Raw genomic sequence first — 17,209 nt, forward strand, 5'->3', positions numbered from 1 at the left:
GTGGGGGAAGTGGAGCTTTGAACAGGCAGGCATATGTATGGTCCATCAGATCATTAGGCCAGGGGGTGAAATGCTCAGGATCCATGGATTGTGGCACGCGACTGATGTCCAGCGCGTGGCCACCTCCATCCGAAGGTGCTTCCGGGCAATTGTTGGGCAAATTAATTGGCTCCATCTCATCAGCTAGTCCTTGTGTCCTCCCACCCTCCCCCCTACACCCGTCCCTCCCTTCCCTTCCCTCCTTCCCCCCCTCCCTTCCCCCTCCCTTCTGCCCTACCTTCCCTCCTTCCTTCTTCCCCCCTGCCCTCCTCCCTTCCCCCATCTCTCCTCCCTTCCCTCCCCCTCCCTTCCCTCCTCCCTACCCTCCCTTCCCTCCCCTTCCCTTCCCTCCCTTCCCTTCCCTCCCTCCCTTCCCCTCCCGTCCCCTCCCTTCCCTTCCCTCCCCTCCCTTCCCTCCCCTCCCCTCCCCTCCCCTCCCCTCCCCCCTCCCTTCCCTTCCCTCCCTTGAAATGTATTTTCAGAGCAACTTACCTTGGAACAATCTCCTCTGTCTAATAAAAATGAAGCAAATGTCCAAAATGACTAAATAATTGAGATAAAATGCCCGACGAAACCTCTCCTCCTTCCATTTTCAAAAACTCGCGCCGAAGCATTCGGAAGATTGACGCACATGCGCACACGGGCTCCGGTCATCTGCGCATGCGCTGCGGTCCGGATTGCCAGGAACAGTTTGCGCATGCGCAAAGGCCAACGTGTTCCCGAGGAAGATGACATTACGCGATGACGTCGTCTGCGCATGTGCAAACTGGTCCTGGCAATCCGGACCGCAGCGCATGCGCAGAGGGCCCGAGACCGTGAGCGCATGTGCGCACCGCGGCGCATTCTGATGACGTAGCGTTGTCATCAATCACTTTGTTCAAATAAAACGTCCCAGTCAGCGACGTTCTGGCAGCTGCCAGGACTAAAGATGGCGCTGCTCAAATAATCACACAAAGGCAATGTAAAGCAAAACAAAGGCCATGTGTTTAAATGACAGCAGGGAATGGCTGGTGAGATCGGGCGGAGGGGGTTAGGGTGGAGGGAGGGGGGGGGTGGAATGGCCGGAGAGATCAGGCGGGGGAGAAAGACCGGAGAGATCAGGTGGGAGAGAATGTCCGGAGAGAGCGGGGAGGAGGAGGAGAGCACACCCACCGCCACCAAGGTCTTCGGCCGCTCCCTCCCCACATCCCCCATGCTCTCTACTTGCTTCCCCCACACTCTCTCCCCGCTTCCCCCACGCTCTCTTCCCACTTCCCCCACACTCTCTCCCCGCTTCCCCCACACTCTCTACTTGCTTCCCCCACACTCTCTCCCCGCTTCCCCCACGCTCTCTACTCGCTTCCCACCCCTCTCCCCGCCCTCTCCCCTCACTTCCCCCGCTATGTCTCCCCACCCTCTCCAACCCCCACTACCCCTGCCCTCTCCTTCTGTTAAGCTATTCCGTGACCTTGTCCTGTCAATACCTTCTCCTTTGTTATCTCTTGCCCCACCCCCGCTTTACTTGCTTAAAATCTTTTACATTTCTTACATCTGCCAATTCTGAAGAAAGGTCACTGACCTGAAATGTTAACTCTGTTTCTCTCTCCACAGATGCTGCCAGACCCGCTCAGTTTTTCCAGCACTTTCTGTTTTTATCATCGATTTTCTTCTTTTTTACTTTGCGGATGTCTTTGAATATATTGTGGATCCTTCTTCAGAGTGTCTTCTTTCACCAGGGAGTTCTGACCTCTGTTGATGTTGATCGTAATCAGCTTCAATTTGCTGATAGTTTTGGAACTGAGCAGATTTCCTTTGCTTGATTCTACAACATGGAACTCAGTCTGACATGTGGACCCATGGGAGGATTTAAAAGTAACTTGGATGATCCCTAGGACTGGTGGAGGAGTATCTGATCCATGGGAACCCAGGTTCAATCCCGGGTTTCAGCAATTCTGCTTCCTTATGCGTCCCTTGCCTTGGTTCTGATTTTCCAGTTGCACAATTTACTTTGAAATTATTTACCAAGCACCAGTGGATTGGATTTGAGAAACAACACAGAGTCATTTACAGCACAGAAGGTGGTCGTTTGGCCTATCACGTCCATGCTGGCTCTCCCCGGAGCAATCTAGTCAGTTCCACTCACCAGCTCGATCCCTTTCCTCCTGCAAGTTTCTTTCCTTCAAGTATCCATCCAATTTCCTTTTCAAATCATTGATTGTCTCTGCTTCACCACACTCGTGGGCCGAGACATTACCACACACAACATAAAAAAGTTCCACCTCACCCAAGGATGCGAAATATTTATATCTTCTATATTTAGCTTATTCTCTATTTCTATGAGAATAGACTGGCAGTCAACACGAAAAGGAACCCAAAAATCTTCGAGCAGCATGTAAATGATAAGTGGGTAGTAAGAGGTAGAGTGCAGCCTATTAGGGACAAAGAGGGTAATAGGCGACATGTTTAGAGAGAGGATCTGGATCGGCGCAGGCTTGGAGGGCCGAAGGGCCTGTTCCTGTGCTGTAATTATCTTTGTTCTTTGTTCTTTTTGTTCTATATGCTTCGAGGTGCAGGGCAATGTTAATCTACTTAATGAGTACTTTGTATCAGTGATCATTAAGGAAGTGGAATTGGACAAAATATCAGGAGAAGTGCAGAGAGTAGAGGCAATGGATAGGGTACAAATAGAGAGAGGGAGGAACTAAAAAGGCGGAGCAAAGCAGCACCGCAAAGTGCTTCGTGATAATATCCAGGGCATCACTAAACCAGCAATCCGCCGCCTGGTTCGCCGTGGCGGGGTCAAGCGGATTTGGTTTGATCTATGAGGAGACTCGCGGGGTGTTGAAGGTATTCCTGGAGAATGTGATCAGGGATGCGGTCACCTACACTGAGCACGGCAAGCGCAAGACGGTCACTGCCATGGATCTGGTGTACGTTCTGAAATGGAAGGGCCGCACTCCACGGATTCGGCGGCTGAACAACTCGACCCTTTCCAGCAAACACACAACAAAGGCTCTTCTGAGAGCCACCCACCGCCTCACACAGAGAGAGCAGTGACCTGGAAACGGGAGCTGGGATAGGCTGTTCAGAACTGACTGGAATAAATCTGTCCTGTATTCGGGAATAAAACTGGAATCCCCGAATTTGACATTTCATTTGCAGCAAGGATGTGCAGTGGATTTGATTTTCTAAACGGGCTGTGTAAACAGTGCCCGAGGTTCTACAGTTAGTTATTTCCCCAGTCGACACATGCCCTCAGTGAAAAGCCACATCTTCTTCTTTGGCCTCCTTGTCTCGAGAGACAATGGGTAAGCGCCTGGAGGTGGTCAGTGGTTTGTGGAGCTGTGCCTGGAGTGGCTATAAAGGCCAATTCTAGAGTGACAGGCTCTTCCACAGGTGCTGCAGATAAAAGTGGTTGTCAGGGCTGTTACGCAGTTGGCTCTCCCCTTGCGCTTCTGTCTGTTTTCCTGCCAACTGCTAAGTCTCTTCGACTCGCCGCACTATAGCCCCGCCTTTATGGCTGCCCGCCAGCTCTGGCGATCATTGGCAACTGACTCCCATGACTTGTGATCAATGTCACAGAACTTCATGTCGCATTTGCAGACGTCTTTAAAGTGGAGACATGGATGGCCGGTGGGTCTGATACCAGTGGCGAGCTCGCTGTACAATGTGTCCTTGGGGATCCTGCCATCTTCCATGTGGCTCACATGGCCAAGCCATCTCAGGCGCCGCTGCCTCAGTAGGGTCTATAAGCTGGGGATGTTGGTCACCTCGAGGACTTCTGTGTTAGAGATACGGTCCTGCCACCTGATGCCAAGGATTCTCCGGAAGCAGCGAAAATGGAATGAATTGAGACGACGCTCTTGGCTGACATATGTTGTCCAGGCCTCGCTGCTGTCGAGCAAGATACTGAGGACATAGGCTTGATACACTTGGACTTTTGTGTTCTGTGTCAGTGTGCCATTTTCCCACACTCTCTTGGCCAGTCTGGACATAGCAGTGGAAGTCTTTCCCATGCGCTTGTTTATTTCTGCATCGAGAGACAGGTTACTGGTGATAGTTGAGCCTAGGTAGGTGAACTCTTGAACCACTTCCAGAGTGTGGTTGCTGATATTGATGGATGGAGCATTTCTGACCTCCTGTCCCATGATGTTCGTTTTCTTGAGGTTGATGGTTAGGCCACATTCGTTGCAGGCAGTCGCAAACCTGTCGATGAGACTCTGCAGACACTCTTCAATGTGAGATGTTAATGCAGCATTGTCAGCAAAGAGGAGTTCCCTGATGAGGACTTTCCGTACTTTGGTCTTCGCTCTTAGACAGGCAAGGTTGAACAACCTGCCACCTGATCATGTGTGGAGGAAAATTCCTTCTTCTGAAGACTGGAATGCATATGAGAGCAGCAGGGAAAAGATGATCCCAAACAGTGTGGGTGCGAACAGTTCCGGATCCAAAACGTTAACTCTGCTTCTCGTTCCAAAGATGCTGCCAGACCTGCTGAGTGGTTCCAGCATTTCTTGTTTTTATTACATTGGTTTAAATTGTCGACCTGGCAGAAAGTTTGAATTCGCAAAAGGCGCCAACTTCAGTGTCGGAAAGAAGCAAGTACTGGAAAATCTATTTAAAGTTGTTCGTAAAATATTTTCCACCAACCTTTAAAAACCTTTGTTTATTCCACTATTTTCGCCACAAATTCCTGGCGCTATTTTACGCACAGTTTTAACCTGTCATTTTTTTCCCACTTCTTATCTGTAACTGGCGGTAAAAGACTCCATTCAGCAATCCTTAAGGGACCAATAACTCAAACTTGGTGTGGAAAGGAATAAATTAGACTTTTGGTAATTCCCCTTCACACAGGGATCAGGGGGACAGTGAGAAGCCACTGAAATAGTTGCTTAAACATTTTAAATAGATCTTATTCTGTCCTGTTACTGACATGCTGGAATTAGACAGTCATCAGCCCTTTCACAGAGACTGTGGGTGGCTCTGAAAAGAGCCTTTGGGTTATTAGATGACATTTTGACTGCTTTCCTTTTTCTGGAAGCTCTGAGCGCTGGTTTTCTTGGGCAGCAGCACGGCCTAGATATTAGGCAGCACCCCGCCCTGTGCGACGATCACTCCTCCCAGCAGCTTGTTGAGCTCCTCGTCGTTGCGGACGGCCAGCTGCAGGTGTCTGGGGATGATGCGGGTCTTCTTGTTGTCCCGGGCCGCGTTACCACCCAGCTCGAGGATTTCAGCGGTCAGATACTCGAGCACAGCAGCCAGATAGACCGGGGCTCCCGCACCCACACGCTCAGCATAGTTGCCTTTTCTCAGGAGCCTGTGAACACGGCCCACCGGGAACTGCAGTCCAGCCTGGGAGGAGCGAGACCTGGCCTTGGACCGAGCTTTTCCGCTGGTCTTTCCTCTTCCAGAGATTTCCACAATCTCACAAATACTTTCACAAAGAATGGATAACTACCTCAGCATTAAGCATCCACATGGGGTAGACAGGATGGTCAAGCAGTCTGAAATGGTGCATTCGGATCACAACGCTCTCTGGAGGGGTGGGTTTAAATCCCACTTCTGACAAGTTGTGCTTTGACATGACTACAGGCATTTGGGAGCAGTGGTGAAAAACACAGAGCATGAAAGAATTTTGACAAGCAAAATCAAAACGAATTTAAAGATATTTCTTCAATATATGGGAGTAAGAGGCAACTGAGGAAAATGTAGGGCCCATCAAAGAACTAAAAAGTAACCTATCTGTCAGGGTTGAAGATGTTGGTATGTTTGTTAATGAATACTTTACTGTCTTCACAAATGAGGGGGTGATGCAGACATTATAATTAAGGAGAAGGAGTGTGAAGCATTGGACATGATAAACTGAGGGGGAGAAGAAGTATAAATGGGATGAGCAACCTTGAAAGTGGATAAATCATCAAGGCCGGATGAAATGTACCCCAGGCTGTTAAAAGAAGCCAGTGAGGAAATAGTGGAAGGTCTGACCATCAGTTTCCAATCCCTCACTGGATACAGGTGTGATGTCAGAGGATTGGAGGTCTCTGCAATAAAAGCAAAATTCTGCAGATGCTGGAAATCTGAAATAAAAACTATTAGTGCTGGAAATACACAGCAGGTCTGGCAGCATCTGTGGAGAGAGAAGCAAAGTTAACATATCTGTTCTGATGAAAAGTCACTGACCTGAAATGTTAACTTTGCTTCTCTCTCCACAGATGCTGCCAGATCTGCTGTGTATTTGCAGTCCATTTTGTTTTTATTGCTAACATTGCACCATTGTTGAAAAAGGAAGCAGGAGATAGACTGAATAATTAAAGACCAGTCAGCCTAACCTCAATAGTGGGTGAATTATTGGAATTAATTCTGAGAGACAGTTTAAACTGTCACTTAGAAAGGCTCAGATTAATCAAGTATCATCAGCATGGATTTGTTAAGGGAAGCACCTGTCTGACTATCTTGAGTGAATTTTTTGAAGAAGTAACAATGAGGATTGTGAGGATAGTGCAGTTGATGTGGTCTACATGGATTTTAGCAAGACTTTTGACAAGGTCCCACATGGCAAACTGGTTAAAAAAACATAAAAGCACATGGGATCCAGGGGAATGTAGCAAACTGGACATAAAATAGACTCGGTGGCAGGAAGCAAAAAGGAATTGGGTACGGGTGTTTGTGCAACTGGAGGTCTGTTTCAAGTGGTGTTCCACAGGGCTCAGAACTAGGTTCCCTGCTTTTTGTGGTATATATTAATGATTTGGACATGAATGTAGAGGGCATAATCAAGACGATTGCAGATGACATGAAAATTGTCCGTGTTGCTGATAGCGAGGAGGATAGCTGTACGCTGCAGGAAGATATCAATAGACTGGTCAGGTGGGGAGAATAGTGGCAAATGGAATTCAAATTGGACAAGGGTGAGGTGATGCATTTGGGAGGTCAAAAAAGGCAAAGGAATACACAATTAATGGGAGAACACTGAACGGTGCAGAGGAAGTGAGGGACGTTGGAACGAATGTCCACAGATCCCTGAAGGTAGCAGGAGAGGTCAATAAGGTGGTTCAGCAGGTATATGGAATCCTTTCCTTTATTAGCTGAGGTATAGAATATAAGGGTGACCTGGGTGTCCATGTCAATAAGTCACTGAAAGCTAACATGCAGGTGCAGCACTCAATTAGGAAAGCTAATAGTATGTTAGCCTTTATCACAAGACGATTTGAGTACAGGAGTAGTGAATTCTTGCTTCAATTGTACAGAAACTTGGTTAGACCGCACTTGGAATACAGTTTTGGTCTCCTTACCTTAGGAAGGATATTATTGCCGTGGAGGGAGTTCAACGAAGGTTCATCAGACTTCTTCCAGGGATGGTGGGACTGTTGTATGAAGAAAGGTTGGAGAAACTGGGGCTGTATTCTCTAGAGTTTATGAAGAATGGGAGGTGATCTCATTGAAACCTACAAAATACTTAAACTACATTCAGGGTAGATGCAGCTAAGATCCCTGGTTGGGGAGCCGAGAACCAAGGGAAGGAATTTCAAAATAAGGGAGTAGCCGCTTAGGACAGAGATGAGGAGAAATTTCTTTACTCAGAGGTTTGTGAATCTTTGGAATTCTCTACCCCAGAGGGCTGTGGAAGCTCAGTCATTGAGTATGTTTAAAGCAGAGATTGACAGATTTCTAAATACAAATGACATAAGGGAATATGAGGAAAGTGTGGGGAAAAGGGCATTGAAGTGGACGATCAGCCATGATCATATTGAATGGTGGGGCAGGCTCGATGGGCTGAATGGCCGACTCCTGCTCCTATGTTCCTATGTTCCTAACTCCACATGATCAGCGAGGCACAGCCTCAGGCCGACTTGGTGGGTGGTGCAAACAGATATTACTGCTTCTGATCTTCACCAGAACAGAGTGAGATGTAACATTGAACATCAATCAGACTGTGAGAGAATACAACAGAATAAAACACATGGAGAGACACTGTGGAATAACAAATAGATTTGATTGGAATGTTGAATTCTGATTGGAATGGATAAAACAGCAGATTAAATTGGGATTCTCATTGATCTGGGACAGAAAAGAGAAACTGATGGAAGGAAGGGAAGAAGAAAGAAAAGAAAGGATGGAACTGTTCACTTTTTTCCGTTTTTTCACTCACCCATCAAAGCTGGATAAAAAAAGTTGCAAATAACAGAGAATTTCACCAGAAAGGGAGATTAAGTGCTGTCGAAACCTTGGATCGAAGGATGCCCCAACAGATCACCTGTTTAACTGTCTCCTCACTGGGGGATTTCAAGCAGTGAGTAATATTATTCTCTACGTTTGTTAAATGAACCCAGAACTGTCACTTGGAGTTAATATCTGTGTTCCGACTCCTGAATTATAAAATTGTGACTTTATCAATATTTTCTGGACACACTTCCAGCTGAAAGAACTAAGAACTCTTTTCTAATTTACACAATGCTGTATACACACTCATCAAGCCTCCTAAGCTAGCATCCTTGGTGCTGCTCTCTCTTCTCCCAAATCTCATCTCATTTGACTGTTACATCATCACTCTGACAGTGGGAAGGGTTGATCCCACTGTCTTCAGCATTAACCCTTTACACCCTTATCCTACACTGTCAGTCAGAATAAAATGGTGAGAGGGTACTTCCTTCATTTATCGAAAAAAAAGCTGCTCCCAGTTGAAAATCAACTCAAACCCATCAGCGAGAGAGAGAGACTGTCAGAGAACTTCCTGCATCCAGTCCTGACCCTGTCACACTCAGCAGCTGCTCGCCCAGACCCCACTCTCCTCAACACTGAACATTGTTACCGAGACACTTCAAATACTGTTGAGAAAAGGCAGGAAAGGTCAAAGTTCACAGCTGTTTTGAATAGAACAAAGTTTAATATCTTCTCACCGTTTCTCGGTAACCACATGAGACAATGGTTTTCTTATTTGGTTCCTTTAATTTTTCTTGTTCCTGACTGAGAAATATTCCAAACCTCAGATCAACCCTCCCACTTGTGTCGTGTCCCAGTCTCAGTTACAAGCAACACATAATGACATACACACTTTGAAACAGACAACACGGTCACACTTTCCTTCAGTGAGATTAGGGTCGAGCTTTTTTTCCAGGTCGAATGCAACTGTGAACAAATTTGTATCAAAGAAGTTGCCTTTGAAATATCAGCACTGAATTTCTGTACGAGGAGGAAGAGCCATTCCAAACTCACATCCTTCACAAAGGCTGTTTTCTCCTGTGAATGAAATTCATCATGTAATTTGAATTCTAAGTTAAAGTTCACAAGACACAGACATAAGTGTTGATACGGAAACTTCTCAAGCATATTGCAAATATAAAATAAGGTTCTGCTGGGAATCGAACCCAGGATCTCCTGTTTACAAGACAGGTACTTTAACCAACTACACAAGTGCTGTTGCAATTGAAATCTGAGGTGGTTACTATTTATTCTCATCCCACTTCTCCACAGGTCACAACAAAAATTTTAACTTTTCCCACTTACTGATACAGTCAATCATATGCTCTATTTTTCCCAGAATAGGAGACACTTAATGAACAACAAAATTATCAGTTTCTTATAGAACAAGTTTTCACTAATCATGAAGTAAAGCATAAACACACAGGTGGAAATTTTAAAAGTTCCCTTTTTACCTTAACCAACATTTAAAGTCCCTTTCTTACCTCAGCTGAACACACGCACACACACATACTGAAAAAAAAGGGATTTTTCTATACAATTCAGGGCTCTGTTAAAGACAAAAAAAAACACTTGGACTGATTACTTGCTCATTTCTGAAGAAAACAGCAGATGAGATATGTTGTTCCAAAATTGACATGCAGTCTAATTTCCGAGTACATGTACACAGGTCACTCGGTTCTTTTAGAAGAGTTTATTTAGAGGCGGGGTTGAGAATTAATTTTAGCAGGCTTTCTTCAAAGACAGAATATGAGACGAATTGACATAGTGAACTTCTCAGAGTCTTTTCAAGATTTGCTGCAAAACAAGGTGGGTTGCGGTCTTCTCTCATTCCTTGACACTTCTTCTGGCTAACTTTATCAGCTGCTCACTCCAGAAGGTAAAACACAATGACTGCTCCAAACAAAAGCTTGCGAATTTTCTGCCCTCTTTGGTGCGCGCTGCTGCTGCCGGGCTTGTCCAATCAAGAGGCACGACTGACTTCTCTGTCCACATTTCCCCGTTACCAGGGCTTCTGTTCTACATTTAGCTTGAGTTGTGACAACTTGTCAACATAGTAGTCAAATTAATACTTTCAGTGCCCTCTTGAAAAATAACTGGTCTTACATTTATTCAGTTTGATTATAATTTCCTCAACAAAATAAAATTCACAAAAAAAAAATTCAAAGTCCCTTCCATAACATCATGTACTTTCCCTGAGCTATAGGTTATAGCAAGTCTCTCTGGCTGTGTTTTTTTCTGTTGATTTTGCACTCAGGTTCTTTCTGAATCCATGTGTTTGCAGTTCTTTGAGCGTGAGAGACATGGAGAATTGCTTAAAGATTTCCCAACAAATTATTCATATCCCCGTCTTTCTCCGAACTTTGTACAAACACATTAATGTGGGAATCACACACACCAGGCCGTCAAACCTCTCCGCTAAACATTGAAAGGTGACAGTGTTTATTGTGACGGGGTTCCATTTATTCAGACACATCTGGTATGAAGGTAATAGTGATCAAGATGTGATTCACACATGTAATGTATTTGTATATTATGTTCATGAGGTAATGATGTAAATAAACACGTCCTTGCAGAGAAAATTGTGATGAGGATGAGATAAAAGTCCGAAAATATTGGCAGCAAACAGCAGCAGGGACGGCAGTGAACAATATCAGCCAGCTCCTGGTGAGCTACCTGCTCGGATGATGGAGATTTTGGGTGGATTGTGTGAAGCCTGGGCCACAGACTGTCTCCTCAGTTGAATGAGATGCCGCAGGGTCTCAGTGTGCATCCGATTCAAAGTGATATTTTGGGAAAATATGGCTACACCCATGGGATACATGGCTCGGAACATATGAGAGGGCTCGAGAACCATTCAGTTCATATATTGAAAGAATTGAAATGTTTTTCAGAGCTAATAACATATTGGAATGTGAAGATGAAAATATAGAGGTCAAGACTCTGAATAAAGCAATTCTTGAGGGCTAGAAAGCAATTTTGCTAATGGAAATTAGCCTGGAAGTGTATGACCAACTGACAAAGCTTCCTGCTCCCATCAAGGCAAAAGATGTGCCATTCAAAACAATCATCACCAAGTTAGAGGAACATTTCAACCCTAAGCCACTAGAGATCACGGCAAGCTAGAAATTTGGAACCAGAAAGCAGAAAAGTAGTGAATCAGTTGGTGAGTACATTGTGACACTGAAGAATTTATCACTGCATTGCAGCTTTGGCACATTCTTAGACGGTACATTATGAGACAGATTTGTGCTTATATTGGTGAATGAGAAAAGATACGAAACACACAAAATCCGACATTTGAGCTCGCGTGTCAGATTGCTCTTTCCATGGAGATAGCATCAAAGAATGCTCCGGAATTTCATCCTGTGCCAGTGATAGTAACACACTTCAGGGGAGCTTAAAAAAAACTGGAAAATGGGCTTTCAAATGGCAGATAGTATTTACACAGAGAATTGTGAAGTGATACAATTTGGGAGGAAGAATAAGGAGAGGCCATATAAATGAAATGTTACAATTCTAAAGTGGGTGCAAGAACAAAGAGACAATGTACACCAATCTTAGAAGGTTTGAAAAGGCTGCTAAGAGAAAACAGGACACTTGGCTTTATTAATAGAGACATAGAGTAAAAGCAAATAAGTTATGATAAACCTTTATAAAATGCTGGGTCTGAATGGCCTACTCCTGTACATCCACAGAAAGCTTCCATTCCAGGTTTACACACACTCGTCAGATCACTCTCCACAGATCCCACCACTCCATGCAAGGATATCTCCCTCACGATCAGATCACAGGTCCTTAGTCCTACCACATCCAGTCATGAATGATGGTGGACAGATGAGATGAGGAGGCTCCAAAAACATCCCCATCCTCAATGATGCTGGAGCCAAAGCTGAAGCATTTCTAACAATCTTCTGTCAGAAATTGCTCAGTGGATGATTCATCTCGGCCTCCTGAGGTCCCCAGCATCACAGTTTCCAGTCTTCAGCCAATTCGATTCACTCCACATGATAGCAAGAAACAGATGAAGGCACTCGATACAGCAAAAACTATGGGCCCTAACAACATTCCGGCTCTGGTACTGAAGACTTGTGCTCCAGAACTAGCTGCACTCTCAGCCAAGCTGTTCCAGTAGAGCTGCAACACAGGCATCTACTGGACAATGTGGAAAATTGCCCAAGTGTGCCCTCTCCATAAAAAAAATCAGGACAAATGCAATCTGACCAATTGCCGCCCCATCAGTCTACTATCAATCATCAGCAAAGTGATGGAAGATGTCATCAACAGTGCGATAAAGCACCGCACACTTAGCAATAATCTGATCATCGATGCTCAGTTTAGATCTGCCACGGTCTCTCGGCTCCAAGCAAATACTAGCAGGTCGAGTATAATGTGGGAAAATGTGAGGTTATCCACTTTGGTAGGAATAATGGAAAAGAAAAATATTACTTAAATTGCAAGAGACTACAGAATGCTACGGTGCAGAAGGATCTGGATGTCCTTGTACATGAATCACTAAAAGTTGGCATGCAGGTAGAGCAAATAATTAGGAAGGCAAATGGAATGTTACCTTTTATTTCAAGGGAATGGTGGACAAAAGTAGAGAAGTCTTGCTGCAAATGTACAGGGGTGTTGGTGAAAACACACCTGGAGTACCGTGTACAGTTTTGGTTTCCTTATTTAAGGAGGGATATCCTTGCAGTGGAGGCAGTTCAGAGAAGGTTCACTGGATTGATTCCTGTGATGAAGGGGTTGTCTTATGAGGAGAGTTGAGCAGGCTGGACCTGTACTCATTGGAACTGAGAAAAAATGATAGGTGATCGCATTGAGACATATAAAATTCTGAGGTGGCTTGACGGGGTAGATGCTGAGAGGATGTTTCCCCTCATGGTGGAATCTAGAACTCAGGGACACGGTTTCAGAATTAGGGGTTTTCCATTTAAGAAGGAAATGAGGCCGAATTTCTTCTCTCAGAGATTCATTAATCTTTGGAATTCTCTAGCGCAGAGAGCAATAGAGGCTGGATCATTGAATGTCTTCAAGACTGAGTTCGACAGACTTTTATCTACCAGGAAGTCAAGGGTTATGGGGAGCAGGAAGAAAGTGGGAGTGAGGCCATGATCAGGTCAGCCATGATCCTATTGAATGGCGGAGCAGGCTCGAGGGGCAAAATGGCCTACTCCTGCTACTATTTCTTCTGTTCTTCTGTTCTTATAACCTCATTGCAGATTGGTTCAAACAGAGACGAATGAGTGGAATTCCAGAGGAGAGGTGAGAGTGATTGCCCTTGAGTGAGTGTGGCATCAAGGATCCCTAGCAAAATTGAAGTCAATTGGAATCGGGGGAAAACTCTCCACTTGGTGGAGTCGTACCTCGCACAAAGCAAGATGGTTGTGGTTAGTGGAGGCCAATCATCTCAGCCCAGGACATTGCCTCAGGAGTTTCTCAGGGTACTGTCCTAGGTCCAGACATCCTCAGCTGTTTCATTGTTGACTCAGAAGAGTCAGAAGCGGGAATGTTCCCTGCTGATTCACAATTCCTCAGATACTGAAGCAGTCTGTGCCCACAAGCAGCAAGACCTATACAACATTCTCAGCTGATAAGTGACAAGCAACCTTCTGGCCACACAAGTGCTAAGCAGTGAACATCTCTAATGAGAGAAAATCAAACCATCCACCTTTTGATATTCAGCAGCATTACCATCGCTGAATCCCTCACCATAAACATCTTGGGGGTTATCATTGACCAGAAACTAAACTGGACCAGTCACATCTATGCTGCGGCCATAAGCGTAGGTCAGAGATTGGGAATTCTGCAGCAAGTATCTCACCTCCTGATACACCAAAACCTGTCCACTATCTACAAGGCACAAGTCAGGAGTGTGATGGAATACACCTCACTCAACAACACTCAAGAAGCTCAACACCATCCAGGACAAAGCATCCCACTTGATCAGAACCTAACACACCTCGTTAAACATTCACTTCCTCCACCACCAGTACACAGTGGCTGCAGTGTGTACCATCTCCATATGAACTGCAGTAACTTGCCAAGTATCCTTCAACAGCACCTTCCAAGCCCGTGACCACTACCACCTCGAAGGACAAGGGCAGCAGATGCATGGGAACTCACTACCTGCAGTTTCCCCTCCAAGTCACTCACCATCCTGACATGTAACTATATCGCCATTTCTTCGCTATTGTTGGGTCACAATCCTGGAACTCCCTCCCCAATAGCACTGTGGGTGTTCCTACACCATATGGACTGCATTGGTTCAAGAAGACAGCTCACCACTACATTCTCAAGGGCAATTAGGGATGGGTAATAAATGCTAGACTTATCAGCGATACTCGCGCCCAAGAATGAATAAAAACCAAATTATTCTCCACAGATTCCCCACAATCCGGGCTTGGACATTTACTTCAGGAGCACAGAGCTTTATATAACTACAACATGAGTTCCAATCTTCAGATTCCATTAGCCTTTCACATTATTTTCTCCCAGTCCACTAGCTTTTAGTGATTCAGCACTCGGGTCTCTGCTTCTCCAGTTTCTAACATCTCACCACTTATAAAAAACACTCTGATCTATCTTTCGTAGGTACTAGATGACCCCTCATTTTAAACTCCATCTGCCAAAGCATTGTTCACTCACTTAATCTATCAAGAAGATTTGAAAATAAATTTCTTGCCAAAGGATAATGTTCTGCTTCTGCTCCCTCGCCGTTTGTTTTTCCCGTCAGTCTTTCATTTGGTGTAAATCCAGAGAAAGTAAAGATGGAAGGAAGGGAGGGAGGGAAAAATCTTCCTCCTTTTCGTGATCCCAATTTGATCTTCATGCCAGTCCAATTTGGGTGAAGAATTCCAATTGTCTGTCTCAATTTTAATTAAGTATAAACAATTCTGGAATCACCTTCTAGATATTGACAAGAACAGGTTTCCAGGCCGACTAAACACAAAACTTGCCCCCCTGGAAACAACAATGCACTAGACAGTTCATAAACTAACAACAAGGATGGGATTTGAACCCACGCGTGCGAAGCACAATGGATTAGCAATCCATCATGTTAACCTCTCCGCCACCTTGTCAACTGTTTTGGCGTAATGGTCACTTTCAGCTCAGATCCTGACTGTGCAGCCAGATGTGCAATGATGGAAATGTAGCTTCTGTAAGTAAATGAAATTTCCATCACATCAGGTCATGGCCTGTTGGGAATGGAGCGGTGTGAAACATTCCAGACCATGTCCAACACGTTTCTACTCAATGTGAAAACTCACCACGGAAAGACTGGAACATACAAACATTTGATCACACCATGATTAACATCACTCAGACATCTGAACCATTAGGTCACTGACGAAGTCATGATGACTTCTAATTTCTCATGAAATGACAACTGAACTGACTGGAAGAATTGCTTTAACTCCACATGATCAGAGAGACACAGCCTCAGCCGACTTGTCAGGTGGCGTAAACAGATATTACTGCTTCTGATCTTCACCAGAACAGAGAGTGAGATGTAACATTGATCATCAAACAGACTATGAGAGAATACAACAGAATAAAACACATGGAGAGACACTGTGGAATAACAAATAGATTTGACTGGAATGTTGAATTTTAATTGGAATGGATAAAACACCAGAAACAACTGATTAAATTGGGATTCTCATCATTATATTGATCTGGGACAGAAAAGAGAAACTGATAGAAAGAAGGGAAGAATGAAGAAAAGAAAGGATGGAACTGTTTACTTTTTTCAGTTTTTTCACTCGCCCATCAAAGCTGGATAAAAAAGTTGCAAATAACAGAGAATTTCACCAAAAAGGGAGATTAAATGCTGCCGAAACCTTGGATTGAAGGATGCCGCAACAGATCACCTGTTTAACTGTCTCCTCACTGGGGGATTTCAATCAGTGAGCAATATTATTCACTACTTTTTTTGTGAAATGAACCCAGAACTGTCACTTGGAATTAATATCTGTGTTCCAACTCCTGAATAATAAAATTGTGAGTTTCTCAATATTTTCTGGACACATTTCCTGCTGAAAGAACTAAGAACTCTTTTCTAATTTACACAATACTATATACACACTCATCAAGCCTCCTAAGCTGGCATCCTTGGTGCTGCTCTCTCTTCTCCCAAACCTCATCTCATGTGACTGTTACATCATCACTCTGACAGTGGGAGAGGTTGATCCCACTGTCTTCAGCATTAACCCTTTACATTCTTATGCTACACTGTCTGTCCAAATAATGGTTAGAGAACTTCCTTCATTTATCGAAACACCAACAGCTGCCAGTTGTAAATCAACTCAAACCCATCAGAGAGAGAGAGAGACTGTCAGAGAACTTCCTGCATCCAGTCCTGACCCTGTCACACTCAGCAGCTGCTCACCCAGACCCCACTCTCATCAACACTGAATACTGTTACCGAGACCCTTCAAATAATGTTTATAAAAGGCGGAAACATTCAAAGTTCATCGCAGCTGGACTGAATAGAACAAAGTTTAATATCTTTTCACCGTCACTCGGTGACCACATGAGAGACAGTCCTTAAATCAGTCGTATAAATTATCAGCTGTAAGAATGTTTGTCATTGGGTTGAATAATTTCTGTGTGAGAAATATTCCAGCATTATAAACCAGGGGAATGTGCTGACTGAGCTGTGTCTTCATCTCTTCTGGTCAGTCGGACAGTTCACCCTTCATTCTGCTCTGATTCGCTTTCCCCAAGCGGATCTTCAGATTCTCAAATAGTCATAGAGTCGTACAGCATAGAAACAGGTCCTTCGGCCCACCGCATCCATGTCGACCATAATGCCTATCTATACTAATCCCACCTGCCTGCATTAATTTCATATCCCTCTATGCCTTGCTCATTCAAGTACCTGTCCAGATTCCTCTTAATTGTCACTACTGTTCCTGCCTCCACGTCCTCCTCAGGCAGCTCATTCCAGATACCCACGATTCTTTATGTGAAAAATTTACCC

At 44.6% G+C, this 17,209-nt stretch overlaps 1 non-coding gene across 1 annotated transcript; it reads right to left on the reverse strand.

Moving 5' to 3' along the window:
- Window positions 1-15,223: 15,223 nt before the first annotated feature.
- trnas-gcu (transfer RNA serine (anticodon GCU)) lies at window positions 15,224-15,305 on the reverse strand. The gene has a single exon. It is a non-coding gene; the product is annotated as a tRNA-Ser (tRNA).
- Window positions 15,306-17,209: the final 1,904 nt, after the last annotated feature.

This window comes from Heterodontus francisci, unplaced genomic scaffold, assembly GCF_036365525.1.
Source record: "Heterodontus francisci isolate sHetFra1 unplaced genomic scaffold, sHetFra1.hap1 HAP1_SCAFFOLD_61, whole genome shotgun sequence".
Lineage (NCBI taxonomy): Eukaryota > Metazoa > Chordata > Chondrichthyes > Heterodontiformes > Heterodontidae > Heterodontus > Heterodontus francisci.